At 41.4% G+C, this 14806-nt stretch overlaps 1 protein-coding gene across 1 annotated transcript in view; it reads left to right on the top strand.

Annotated features, from left to right (window-relative positions):
* ELAVL2 (ELAV like RNA binding protein 2) overlaps positions 1–14806 on the top strand; it is a 203093-nt gene that overhangs the window by 16550 nt on the left and 171737 nt on the right. The window lies entirely within an intron of this gene.

Here is a 14806-nt window from a genome sequence, read left to right as displayed (position 1 = left end):
TTTAGGATACATAGACATGCAGTAAAGAAGCCCGTGTGGGCTGTAAGAAAACCTATAATAGGGTCAATTTATTGTTAACTAGAAAATCAGAAAGAAATATAGAGGCTTCTTTGTGTTTCCCAGTAATCTTAAGACAAAATGGTAAATAAATGTTTTTTTTTTAAAAAAGGAGGAAGGTGACAGAAAAGACTAAACATTGTCTTTAAACAAATTTGGAATGAAATTGCCTGTATTCAAGTTCATCTCTCAAAGATTGGGAAACATTTTGTTCTATCTAGAAAAGACGCCGAGATGGAAAAAAAATGTACAATATTTAAAAATATAAAATTCATCTAACTCATAAGTTCTCAGTGGCTTCAATTGGATCAGCAACTTTGGCGGATTCTTAGAAGATCAAATTATATTCCACAATCCATAAACCAGATCTAGTTCTTGGATTAGTAACGTTTTATTCCCCTCCAAATCCTGGTGATCACAGAGGCAGTGTTGATCAGTATTTCTGACAACAGAATGGGTAATGGATCTCTCTCTTGGAGGACTAAGTACATCCATTTGGCTAATGTATCCTCTTTTCTTACAAAATGACTGTGGGGCAGAATTGGTTGGTGACTACATAGGAATGTACACATCACATCTTTGTAGTTCAGAAGAACTGCCATTGTTTGTGATAGGTTACTAGAGAGCCACTTTAGGTAGTTAAGACACCTGGCTAGAAACTGGAAGATCACTAATTCTTGTCCCACCTTAGGCAACAGAGCCAGTAGGGTGACTTTGGGCCAGTCACACTCTCGCAACCCTAGGAAGGATACAGTGGCAAACATATCTAGAAAAATCTTGCCGAGAAAACTATAGGGACTTGATTAGGTAGTCACCAGGAGTCAATGCTGAATAATAATGATAATAATAATGATAATGATGATGATGATGATGATGATAATAACAACAACAACAACAACAACAACAACAATAATAATGTTACAATCATAGACATCGCAATACTAGGTGATAGCAGGGTCGCTGAGAAGGAATATGAAAAAATCACAAAATACCAGGACTTAAAAATCGAAATCCAACGATTATGGCACAAACCAGCAGTGGTAATTCCAGTGGTAATCGGCACACTGGGTGCTATTCCAAAAGTACTGGAATTACATTTAAAACAGTTAAAAATTGACAAAATCACCATCAGTCAAATGCAAAAGGCCGCACTGCTTGGATCTGCACGTATATTACGAAAATATGTTACGACGTCCTAGGCCCCTGGGTGGGGCCCGACTAGTAATTAATGCCAAATCCAGCGAAACAACTGGCCGCTGTGATACAATTCTGTTGAAATAATAATAATAATAATAATAATAATAATAATAATAATAATAATAATAATAATAATAATAATAATAATAAATAATAATAATATAAAAATAAAAATATAATAGAGAAAACATCATAAAAGCCGTAAATACCTGGGCTATACCTGTAATTTGATACTCTGCAGGAATAATTGACTGGACCCAGATGGAGTTGGACAATTTGGACAGAAAAACAAGGAAGTTTATGACAATAAATCATGCTTTGCACCCTAAAAGTGATGTTGACCGATTGTATCTACCAAGAGCAGAGGTTGGTCGAGGACTCCTACAAGTAAAGCAGACTGTGGAAGAAGAAAGACACAGCTTGAATTATTACATCCAGAAAAGTGAAGAACTAATGATTAAGGAAGTAAATAAAGGAGGCCTTTTGAAAACAACTAAGTTAAAAGCTGAATATAAGAAAGAAGTAATTGAGAAGTGAGCTGAAAATTGGAAAAGCAAAGATATGCATGGCCAATACTTGAAAAGTATTGAAGGCAAAGCTGACCAAAAACTAACTTGGAACTGGTTAAGATCAGGAGTACTGAAAAAAGAAACAGAAGGCTTTATTTTGGCAGCTGAAGAACAAGCCTTAGCCACAAACTGCATGAAGGCAAAAATTCAACATGTTACCACCAACAGCAAATGTCGCCTCTGTAATGAGAAAGATGAGACAGTTGACCACTTGATCAGTGGGTGCAGCAGAATTTCACAAACTGACTACCTACAACGCCATGACCATGTTGCTAAGATTATTCACTGGAAATTGTGTCAAAAGTTTGGATTTGAGTACAGCAAAAACCACTGGGACCATCAGGTTGAGAAGATTTTAGAGAACGAGAAAGGCAAAATCTTGTGGGACTTCAGAATCCAGACTGACAGGCACTTGGCCTACAACACACCTGATATAACAATAATTGAAAAGAAAAAAGTATGGTTCATTGACATTGCAATACCTGGTGATGCACGAATTGAAGATAAACAGCAAGAAAAAAATCACAAAATACCGGGACTTGGAAATTGAGGTTGAGCGACTGTGGAAAAAGAAATCATGTGTTGTCCCAATTGTAATTGGAGCCCGTAGGGCAATACATAAAGGGCTACCTTGATATTTGGAAATTCTAAATTTATCGGACTTGAACATTCTAACTCTACAAAAAACCACCCTACTTGGAACAACTTATATCCTCCAATGTTACCTTAACAGTTCCTAGGTCCTTGGTTAGGACTTGAGCTGTTAGGCTACCAACCAGCCCCAAAAGCTGTGAATTTCACCAAAGATTAACATCATCATCATCATCATCATCATCATCATCACAACAACAACAACAACAACAACCACCACTACCACCACCACCACCACCACCACCATCACCACTGGTCATTATGTAAAAAATATGACTTACCTGTATCCAGAAAGTCATGGGAACATAAAATGGAAAGAATGATTGAAAATGAGAAGGTGAAGATCTTGTGGGACTTTCGAATACAAACGGATCATCATTTGGAACACAACGCACCAGATATCACTGTTGTAGAGGCCCGAAGCGTACAGTTTATTGATATCGCTGTACTAGGAGATGCCAGAGTCGAAGAAGAAGAACTGGAAAAAAATGATAAAATAACGTGACCTGACCATCGAAACTACATGGCTATGGATGAAACATGTAACAGTGATACCCATTGTCATTGGGGCACTTGGTACCATGTCCAAGAATCTTATAAGATACATCAACAAATTGCAGCTTCCTGCATAACACCAGCAGAACTGCAAAAAACTGTGCTACTCGGAACATTGTATATTTTAAGAAGGTACTTGGTTGATACCTAGAATGCTGGCAACAACCCATATCAACCATTAATACAAGTCAATGGTATTTGTGATGCATTTTTGAATGTTCAGTTGACTGTGTTTCATGTTTAATGAATAAAGTATAATAATAATAGTAGTAGTAGTAGTATAGTATATTACAACCATACTAATAACAACAACATTCTTTCTAATTCAAAAGACCCAGCACTTTGTGATATGCTCAAACAACAAATTGTATACACTTGCTGACTTCACAGTTGTGCTAAGCCATGCTTTGTTAACTATTGGTTGCTTATAAAGGTCCAGTGGCTGGGTTCAGAGATAGCACGTGGTATTCAAATGACAATGGTTGGCTTCACAGAGCATTGGGAACCACAACCAACCAAACCACATCGTGAGTTAATACAGTGTCACATCTGGTTTTGTATCTTTTCCTTTAAAGCCACTATCACTTAGACCATTGTCTATACCAATTTCCACTAGTTTATGGCATCCACATGTTCTTGGCTGCAATAGGCAGAACCAATATGGGGAATAGTAAAAAAAAAAATAGTGCAAGTTTGGATCTTAATCCAGAAATCTTGAAAGCATTTTCAAGTCTAAGCCTGTATCTGGGGACCACTTTTTTCTCTATATATTTGTGTGGTGGAAGCCATAGAACTGAACCCCATCTCTGATCATAACACTACCTGGGTAATTTCATATTGTGGGACTGTCATTTCCATCATCCCTACCTTGCTACCTCCAACAGAGTTCAGCGATGCCCAAGGGACGATCTTAGCCCAAACTGACAAAACAAGTTTGAAAAGAAATGCTTTACTGATAGTACGTGAATATAATATGAATGATATCCTGTTTCCCTGAAAATAAGACCTCCCCGGATAATAAGCCCAATTGGGCTTTTGAGCGCATGCGCTAAAATAAGTCCTCCCACGAAAATATTGCAACACAGTAGCAGCCATGAAGTGATCGCGCTCACTGCCTCCTCGCCTCAAAAATAATAAGACCTCCCCAAAAATAAAGCCAAGCGCTTATTTCGGGAGTCAAAAGAAAATAAGACCTTGTCTTATTTTCGGGAAAACACAATATGTGAATGAAGGTCAGATCGAGGATTTTTCTGCATCCACCACTTTGCTAGGCTGTTTAAGCCTTCGGATATCCCCCCCCCCAATCACCTGGTTATATTGTCTGCTTTAAAACCAAAAACAGAAAATCCTCCAAAATGTTATGTCCTTTTAAAATTATTATTAAAAAGGAGAAAGAAGCACAAACAGTGATGTTGAACTCGTTTTGTTTGTATGCTATTGAATAGTGCTCAAATGAGAATGATCTTCCCAGGTTTTTTTTTTTAAACAGGCTTGCCCAATCCAGCTGTATATTTTATATGCTAATCTAAATTCTATTTTTGTTCCCCTCGCAGTTTTTAAGTGATTATAATTGTTGCTCTTCAAAAGCCAAACAGATGATGATTGCTGCTTCAGGAATACACCAAAAAGAAACTGGCTTTCATTAAACCTGCTCATCCTCTTCATAATTATCCCTATTTTATTTGGATGAGAAGGGGTGGGGGTGAGAAATGGCATGTATGGTTCACTGAAGGCAGCCTGGTTATTTAAACACTGCTTTCATTGATCCAACAGAAGGTGTTAAAGGGGAGGGGGGTATTGACACTATTCTGAAGGTGGAATTCTAGGTGATACTCTACTTACATTCCTCTGGAGAGCCAGAAATCCTAAACCAGCAAGCAATGCAGGCCAGCCATGACTACAGGTAGTCATCCACTTAAAGCAATTCATTTAGTGACCGTTCAAAGTTACAGTGGCCCTGAAAAAAGTGACTCATCATTTTGCATACTTACAACCATTGCAGCATCCCCATGGTCACATAATTTACATTGGGATAGCAATAGCACTTATATACCGCTTTACATCCCTCTCTAAGTGGTTCACAGGGTCAGCATATTGCCCCCAACAATCTAGCTCCTCATTTTACTCACCTCGGAAGGATGGAAGGCTGAGTCAACCTTGAGCCTGGTGAGACTCGAACTGCCAAACGGCAGGCAGCTGGCAGTCCGCAGATGTAGCCTGCAGTACTGCACTCTAACCATTGCGCCACCGTGGCTCATGGATGCTTGACAATGGACTCACCCTAACCCTGCAGTCACGTGATCCCCTTTTGTGACCTTCAGACAAGAACAGTCAATGGGGAAAACAGATCCACTTAATAACCGGGTTACTAATACAACAACTGCAGTGACTCACTTGACTAATGGGGCAAGTTGTAAAATGGGGCAAAACGTACTTAATAAATAAATTTATCAGTTAGCAACTTACATTTTGGGGTCAATTGGGGTCAGTTTGAGGACTAGCTGTACTCCAGGGCAGTTCCAATTTCAGCATCTCTGGAGCAGGGAAGGAAAAGGGAGGGAAGGGAAGAATATTCCGATAAACATGTTCATAATGGCAATCTGACAATTATTTCCCAACATATCTGTTGGAAATGAATCGAGGTGGGCTGCTACAGGCTCACCCGGGTTCGGGAGAACTCGTAGTTAACGTTATGGCCTGTTTGGAGAACCAACAAATCCACCCCACCCCTTCCCTCCCAGGAGTCTCCACGCGGCCCATTTTGGATGTGAGGTAAATGCAGGGCCCGCATGGAGGCTCAGGGAGGGGGGAAATCGGACCTCCTGGAGAGCCTCTGGAGCCTGGGGGAGGAAGTTTTTGCCCTCCCAAAGGCTCCAGAAAAGCCTCTGGATCCTGGGGTGGGTGAAACACCCCCCCCCCGTGGTGCAGGAGGCTGACCAGGCCACACCCACCACAGCCACCCACACCCAGCAACTGGGCATAGAACCCATTGCTGAAATTTTTGAAGCCCACGCCTGAAATGAATACTACAGAAAACTACTCATGGTGGTAATTAGAGGAAATATGGAATAAGACCGGGGTGGGTTCTGGCAGCCGCTACTGTCGGTTTACTCGTGGTTTCACAGTGCACGCATGCATAGTACTATAAAAATGCTTCTGCGCATAACCAAAGACAACATGGCGGTACCTATAGCGCTGCCGGGAGAACTGGTTCGGGGGCGTGGCAGGCCGTCAAACCATTACCAGTTCACCCGAACCAGTCCGAACCGGTAGGAACCCACCACTGAATAAGACACAGGCAAAGGGCAGCCAGGGGAAGTGGCAGAGAAAGCCATCTTCATCCATCTTGTCAATATGTCTTCCAAAGATTTGGGGCAGGGAGGGCAGGGCGCAGAAGAGGAAACAGAGCAGCTAGTCAGCAAACCGAAGCCTCCTTTTTCAGATGATAGGAATTGTGTTTTTTGCTCTTCATTCCTATAATGTGGAAGAGAGAGACATTCTCTGATCTTCTGCTGTTCTCTATCGTGAATTTGCTGTGGTTTTTTTTTAATAAAAATAATAATAACAGCCAAAAGAACCATTCGTATCTTTAGCTGCAGGGCCGTGTCTTTAAATGGGTCTCTCCTGCTGATTGAAGTAACAGGGCAGAGGCAGACGCTCAGCTAGCCAGGCCCTAAGCTGCTGAAGGTTTTAAAGGTCAGCATAAACACCTTAAATTGTATCCAGTAGGCAATTGACAGCTAGTGTATATCTTTCATTGCAGGCATACAATGTACTGTTTAGAAAGCCTGTACATCGCATTTTGTACCAATTGCAATTTCTGGACACTTTTCAAAGGTAGCACAACACAGAGTACATTGCAGTAGTTGTGGCGGGTTGTAACTAAGGCGTAAATAACTGCTGTCAAGTCTCAACTGTTTGCAAAGTATCAGATTTGATGTATTAGCTCTAGTTCTTGCACTTCTTGCTACAACTGCTACCTACTAATCGGTGGTGGCTTCCTACCGGTTCGGAACGGTTCAGCCGAACTGGTAATGTGTTTGGCGGTGTGGGTCTGCCTTGGCCCTGAACTGGTTCCCTGGTTGGCGCCATCTTGTTTTTCAGTTCTGCATCTGCGCAAGAACAATTTTAATTGTATCAAGCGCACACATGAGTGAAGCGTCAGTAGTGCCAGCCGGAACCCAAGTTACGAATCCAAGATAGGGTCAAAGAGTATTCCTAAATTATGAACCTTGCTCTTTTCGGAGTGGAAGAAGCTTCTTGGATGAGAAGTGAAACGTCTTCAAAGAAAGAAAAGCAGAAAGCCCAGTTGCCTCTTGAAAAAGCAGCTTTCCGCTTTCCAGGGATACAATCCCATTCAAAGCAGATTTTATCTAAATCCTGAAATTCTCCCTTTGAATAATAATAATATTACCGTAATTCCCATATCTAAACCTCCTATTGAAATTTGGCAAAGCTTCAAGTTGTTTATTTGAAGTTGGGTGATATGGTACAGTAGAACCGGATGACATAAGGATATTGAGGGCATTCCACTCCAAAGCTCTGAATCTCTCATCAGCTTCATACCGATGTGAAGTGGCATAGAGCAAGGGTCCCCAACACACACACACACACACACACACACACACACACACACACAAACACACACACCTGTTTAGAACCGGGCCATGCAAACACATGAAGCTCATGCACGAAGCTCCATTTGTGCAATAGGTGGGCACACACTCGCCTGTGGCTTGCACAAATGGAGCTGCGTGCATGAATTCCTGCTGCTTAAATGGAACCATCCCTCCTGCGGCCTCCAAGCTGAAATGTTTGAGGATCGCTAGCATAGAGTACAACAAAGACCTGATATGGAAACCATAGGTCAATGACTTGGATGTCAAGCAGTAATCCTCAACAACACCTTGTGGACAAACTTTAAGAATAAAGGCTGGGACTACTGCAAAACAGGGTTTTTATGGCCTAACTCCATCCATAAGCACAGGGAGGATATCATGGTTGATGGTAGTGAGAGCTGCTGAGATGTGCAAGAAAATTAGTCAACATATTCCTACTTATTTATTTATTTATTTATTATTTTGACTTCTTAGTCGCCCCCTCTCCCCCAAGGGACTCGGGGCGAGGTACATCAGCAGCGGTCACAACAATACAATACAATATGGAGGAGGTAGAACAATAAATAAATAAATTACAATAATTTAAAACAATTAAAAACCCCAATGATAATTAAAGTTAAAAATTAAAATTAAAAATTAAAAATGCCCAAGAGGTGGAGAAGCTCTAAATTAAGCCAGGCCAGCTAGTCGGAACAGGTGGGTCTTAAGTTTTGTGCGGAAGGAGCGGAGGTCAGTTGTTGTCCTAATATCTGGGGGGAGGTCATTCCAAAGGGTAGGGCCCATCACAGAGAAGGCCCTACTCCTGGGCGCCGCCCTCTGACACTCTCTGGAGGACGGCACCCGGAGAAGTCCCTCTCTGTGCGAGCGAATAGGTCGCAGGGATGTGTGGGGCAGTACTGTTGTACTTCTAGTACAACAGAATGTTATACATGATCTATCTTCCCTTCGTCTCTTAAAGCAGAGAGATACAGATGTTACATTGTATCAGGGGTGTCAAACCTGATTTCATTGAGGGCCCATGAGAGTTGTGATTGACCTTGGAGGGGCTGAGGTGGGCATGGCCAGTGTAGGTGTGGCCAGGTCAATACACTCGTGTAGGGGTGCCTGTGGTGGCCCAAGTGCTCTGCCAGTGAAAACACCTCACAAAGGCTGCTTGCACCTCTCCCAAGCTCCATTTTTGCTGGCAGAGGCACTGCGGGCCAGTTCTTTGCTGTTTCCAGGGCAGCTCCATTGGCCCTATCTAAACATCCTGCAGGCAGGATCTGTCCCCAGGCCTTGAGTTTGACATCCCTGCATTATATCATGCCGATATATCCATGTATGATGATACCCATGACGGATGAAAGTACCATGGTGCTAATGGTGGACAGTGTACAGTAACTGAAAATTCCTACATCTATTGTCTTGCATAAGTTACTCACCAAGGCAGTGGTGGGGTTCAAAAGTTTTTACTACCGGTTCTGTGGGCATGGCTTTGTGGGTGCGGCAGGGGAAGGATACTGCAAAATCCCCATTCCCTCCCACTCTCAAAATTTCTGCTACCCGCTCTCCAGAACCTGTTAGAACTGGCTGAATACCTCTTCTGCATCAAGGCAGTGTAACCTTAGTACCATATCACAAATGAAGCCCTGATTAAATGAGTCCAGATAATAAAGTTCATGCAAATGCATCAGAGCTGTGAGGTCACAAATTTTCTCAGCCACATAACCAGGTATGGGATTTTTGAGTTGTAGTTCAATTTTTTTCCCAGTTCCATAATCTAGAAGATTACTGAAATCTTCTAGATCAAGGAGATGGTTTTTTTTTTTTCAGCCCCATGTAAAGGTCTTGCAAATTCTTTGAGCTGAAAGAAAGACTTCATATACTTTGGTAGGAATGGATTCCTCTCTTAATCGTGGGCCAGGATTTAATTTGCCAGAAGGACCAAACAAGCCAAGTATCTGGTTCAGATACTCTTTCCACATCCTCAAGATCTAGAAGCCGAAAAGAATCCATATCAATAGCACACACTTTCCGGGATTATCTGTCTATATCTGGCTATCCCCATGCTGTGGAATAAAACCCATTTGGCACCAATTTTCCTCCTTTATTCAGATATGGAATAAAATAAATGGCTGTGCCTAATTGATCCAGATGATTTTAGCAGTGTTGCTTATCTTTGGGGAAAATGTTAAACTGTACATATCACATTACTTTCACTATTTGGATAGCTGCTTTGAGTGCTATTGGTAAAAAAAAAAGGGGGGGGGAGTAAAAATAACACATTAAGTAAACAGATTATTAATTGAACTGCGCCTTAGAAAGGTGGGATTGGTGTCATTTTCATCCCTCTCTGTCCTGGTGTATTAACAGGTTGAAACCTAGGACTGATCCCTCCTCCTCCCCTCCCTCTCCCCATGAGTTGAGGGGGTGAACCCAAAGAATTGGGCTGAAACAGTTAGCTTTAGGTACACTATGGTTTTTAATGGGAAGGAAGGGAGGGAGGAAGGATACAAGGTGGACTTTTAATGTATCCAAATGCCAGAGAATATTTAATTTAGTCACATTCCAGAAGCATCTGGCAGAGTGGCTATATAGTACCAATAGGAGGCCTAGTTAAATTATCAGATCAACAAGGCCATGGGAAATTACCAAATCAGTGCCCCCAAACTCCAAGGATAGAACTTCAGTACCTACCTTAGGTGACATCCCAGATAACCACTTTTAAGAGTGAGCTGCTACTACCTGGACCAAGAGACTTAGAACTAGTGGGAGTATCTATGTGACCTGCTGCAATCAAAGCCATTGCTTTAGGCTTCCAAGTGCTGACGCTATGGAGTCTCCAGATCAGTGGAACTCAATGGAACGTATTTTCATGGTGGAAGCTAGTGGCATATTCCACCTGTATACAAAAACTTGGCATCTTTTGTAACTTAGCGGCCTCCGAGAGTAGGATGATAAATTGCTGTTGCCACAGCAAATCCCACTGAGACCAGCACACATCTGTACTGTTCCAGCAAACTTTCACGCTAGATGTTACACTTTTGTGTAAAAAGTTAAATCTGCAGGCCTGTTAGCCTCTACCAGGGTTCTAGTCTCACCCAAAAATGTTGGCTTATATCTCACCAACATGTTTGGCCAGCAAGGCATATAATGAGTGATAGGCTTCCAGTTGTATTTGAATACAATTGATACATAAGGATCTTTACCTCTCTTATCCTTCAGTTTGTAGTGCATCAACCCTATTGCTCATTAGATTATATCGCTGGTAAATTTTATCTATTTGGCTTCTTTGAGTTTATTAACCATTTTATTATCTGTGGTGGCGCAGTGGCTAGAATGCAGTTCTGCAAGCTACTTTTGCTGACTGCCAGCTGACTGAAATTTGGCAGATCGAATCTCACCAGGCTCAAGGTTGACTCAGCCTTCCATCTTTCCGAGGTGGGTAAAATGAGGAGCCAGATTGTTGGGGAAAATATGCTGACTCTGTAAACCACTTAGAGAAGGCTGTAAAAGCAATGTGAAGCGGTATATAAGTCTAAGTCAGTGGTGTCAAACTTGCATTGTCACGGCGACGTCACATGATATAGTGGGACTTTGCTAAACCGGGCACAGGCGGGACCAGTACGTGATGCATCCAGCCTGTGGGCCATGAGTTTGACACCCATGGTCTAAGTGCTATTGCTATTATGCCTGGGTACTTTTCTCCTTGGCTTTCTTCACAATGAAATAGCTGGCTATGAGCTTGTGGGCTACATGGTTTATACCGGAAATAAAGGCTGAATCAAAACAGGGCAGTCTTTCCCAATGGTATTATCTCCAGGTGTGGGAGGCTGGAACAGCTGTCATCTGCAACCAGATCAGGAATAGTTGGAGCTAGCCCCCTCTGTGTTGCAAAAATCCAAATGACCACTAGAGGACAGCAAAAGACCAGAGCTCTCTTTACAGTGGTCCTTGTTTAATGACCACTTGTTTAGTGACCATTCAATGTTAACGACAATGTTGAATGAGTGGTCATTATGACAAGCCCTAGAACATTCAGCTGTTGCTACATTGCATTGCGATCTGCATCCTAACCTGCCTCCTTCCCACAAGCAAAGTCAATAGGGGAGCCAGCTGAAAATTAGACGCCACAGCCAAGTGAAGCCAGTTGTGGGATTCAGCCAGTTCACACCACTTCAGGAAAACCGGTTGTTACCTTTCTGAGCAGTTTGGTGAACTGGTTGTTGGAAGAAATCATTAGGGTAGAGAACCAGTTGTTAAATTATTTGAATCCTACCACTGCTTGGAGCCCTTGCTTAATGACCCACATAGTCCTCACATAACAACAACAGCAACCGGGACTGCTAGAACTGCTGTCACTAAGCAGCGTGGTCAAATGATTTTTTTAAAACTTATGACCCAGTCACTTAATGACTGAATTTCTGATTGCCAATTACCATCATTAAACAAGCACTATGCATGATGTTAATTGAATAAGTACATGGTGGCAGAGGCCTGGACACCCTTTGGAACGCTGCAGCTTTTCAAATACATGCTCTGCAGCCTACAGTTTTGTGTCCCTCCTTGCTAATATGCAAAGCACCTGTCGTTCTTTAAGCTGCCTCCTTCTCTCCTCTTAGACCAGTTACACCAGGACTGCCATTTATCTTACATCTTCCTCCTTCAGGCTGGCTAATGCTGCATTACCTTTTCATAAGTCCAAGATTGCCTGTCAAGGAGATCTATAAAAGTAGGGCTGTCAGCGGATTTTTCTGGGAGACAAGCTGTATTAGTTGTGTGACAAGGCTGCTTTCCCATTTTGTCAAGGAAGGATTTATTCCAAGGCTGTCCTCTCTTGCATGGCAATATCCATACAAAAATTGACCTGTCGAGTTGTGCAAAAGGTATGAATTTTAGAAGATGAGATAGTTGGTCAACAATTCAGAACAAGAGCACCATTTAGATGAAGGAGAATGGATCGTTTCCACCCTCTCTGAGTTTCTGATTCTATAATTCTTTGGTCTCTTTGGCTTTGGTAAACTCACAAGTTGTGTCAACCTTGTAAGGTAAGAAGCACTCCTAGAAATATTAGTTCTACGTTTGTTGTAAGTTTACATTAACAGAATATTGAAATTGTGAAAGTAGTCCCCTCCCCCAAGGTCTTTACAGTCCAAGAAACTAGGGAGGATCCTTTCTGAGATATTTGCCATGCCAGGATTCTTTCTGCAGACTCAGCTGTGACTTGTCTGACTATTGTCTAGTCTGTGGCCCTTCCACCTGTCTTCCAAGGTCATTCCCACATATCTTTAAAAGTTCTAAGCATTGGGCCTGGTTCCCATTTTGCACAAAGCCATGTTTATGTTTAGTCACTTGTTACACTGTCATAAAACATGTACAAATTTGAATGGCTGAATTCACACAATAGAGCAAGCCAACAAATCACCATGTAGGAATTCAACATGCTTATTGTAGGAAGAAAAATCCAGTCTGGTTCCAAGCTGAGAGAAAGACCTAGGAAATAAAATGTAGGCTTGTTGCAAGGAAAGAAGGTCTCTGTTTATTTGGTTCCCAGAAACCTCAGTGACAGCAGCATGTTTCTGGGGTAGACAAAATGGTTGAGTGAGTGGATGGATTTTTATAGGGTTCTGAGCTGGGGTGAAATAAACTTACCGCTACTGGTTCGCAAATGTGAACATGTGCACATGTGCAGAGCATCAAAAATAGGACACGATAGCATCTGGTGGGTGGAGCCTCCTGCCGCCACTGTTACTGGTTTGCCTGAACCGGATAAAACCGGCTGAATTGCACCACTGGTTTGGGGTTTGGTGATTGCCATGCCTCAGGGAGTTGAGCAATGTAGTGAGCCTTATGTCTTTTGCTATTCTAATGGTGGTGGTACATCCTATTATATTCTAAAGGTCTTGCCCCGTCCTTTGAATTTGGGGGAATGTAAACTCTTAAATCCATCAACTCCAGTCTTCTGTGGGTGCTGTGGCTGAAGGCGTTTTGTTTATGAATAGATTGGCCTAGTCTTTCTTAATAGGTACAAAATATCTGTCTCTAAAGACTTGAGGCTTCTGCTTTAGGGTATGGCAGGAAGACTGGGGCTGCTATCTGCCTTTGTTAAGATTTTTCTCCATTTCTCCTTTGGGGAAATAAAATATTCTGCCTCTTTTAATATTCCCCAAAATATTTCATTCTCAAGGGGAGGGGTGGATTCCCACACTATGTTCAGCACTTAGCCAGGTCTTACAAAACTGGAACATTCCTTTCCCTTTCCCTTTCCCACATCCCAACTGACATTTAACATTTTGTGATGACAGATATGCTTGAAATGGATTAAATAGTGGGAGTGGGAGAGAGTTTTTCTCTCTGAAGATATTTAGAAGTGGTAGAAATAGATTTTTAAGACCCAGAAAGGTAAAAGATCCAACATTCCATTGTTAAAATCTCAAGGAAGGCGACCATTTAGAAGACCTCTGCATGCAATTTTGGGGACCACTGCAAATCAGAATAGGTAGCACCAAAATTAAATGGAAAAATAAATTGGATTCTTATTTTGTGTTAATCCATAGTTATGGAATAAACCATATTTGTTTTAGTTTATAGAAGACACTAAGCCACAAACCATGATATACAATCTACAATAGCTTGGTTCAAATCACATGCTAAGTCAAAGCTAAAGAAACCCCATTTTACCTTACTGGAATTAATAAACCAGGCCGTAGATTAATACAGAAGATTTTTGGGTAACAGGGCTGAGCTATACGTATTAGAAATTAATTTTTAAGCCAAATCAAGTAGACAACATGGTGCCCTTTTGTTAGTTTGAAATATAATTTCCGTAATTTATGGCCAGTGACCGTTATTATTATTATTATTATTATTATTATTATTATTATTATTATTATTATTATTATTATTATTATATTAGCGCTTATAGACCGCCCCCTCTCCCAAAAGGGACTCGGGGCGGTGTACAGTCCGTAGCAAAACTACAACAAGTTAAAATTATTAAATAAATAGATATGTGAGGAGGATAAAAAATATGCCAAACTGTACAGCTGAATAAATAAATCAGGATATACAAAATTAAAATCCCAATATCCTGTAAAATTAAATTTAAAAAGACAATCCCTCTAAAAACCAATAAAAGTGTGTATGCCAGGAGGAAAACGTTATAATTATGCCAGACCA

This window comes from Natrix helvetica, assembly GCF_964273705.1.
Source record: "Natrix helvetica genome assembly, chromosome: 2".
In the NCBI taxonomy this organism is placed as follows: domain Eukaryota; kingdom Metazoa; phylum Chordata; class Lepidosauria; order Squamata; family Natricidae; genus Natrix; species Natrix helvetica.
This window is presented reverse-complemented; position numbering and strand designations above follow the sequence as displayed.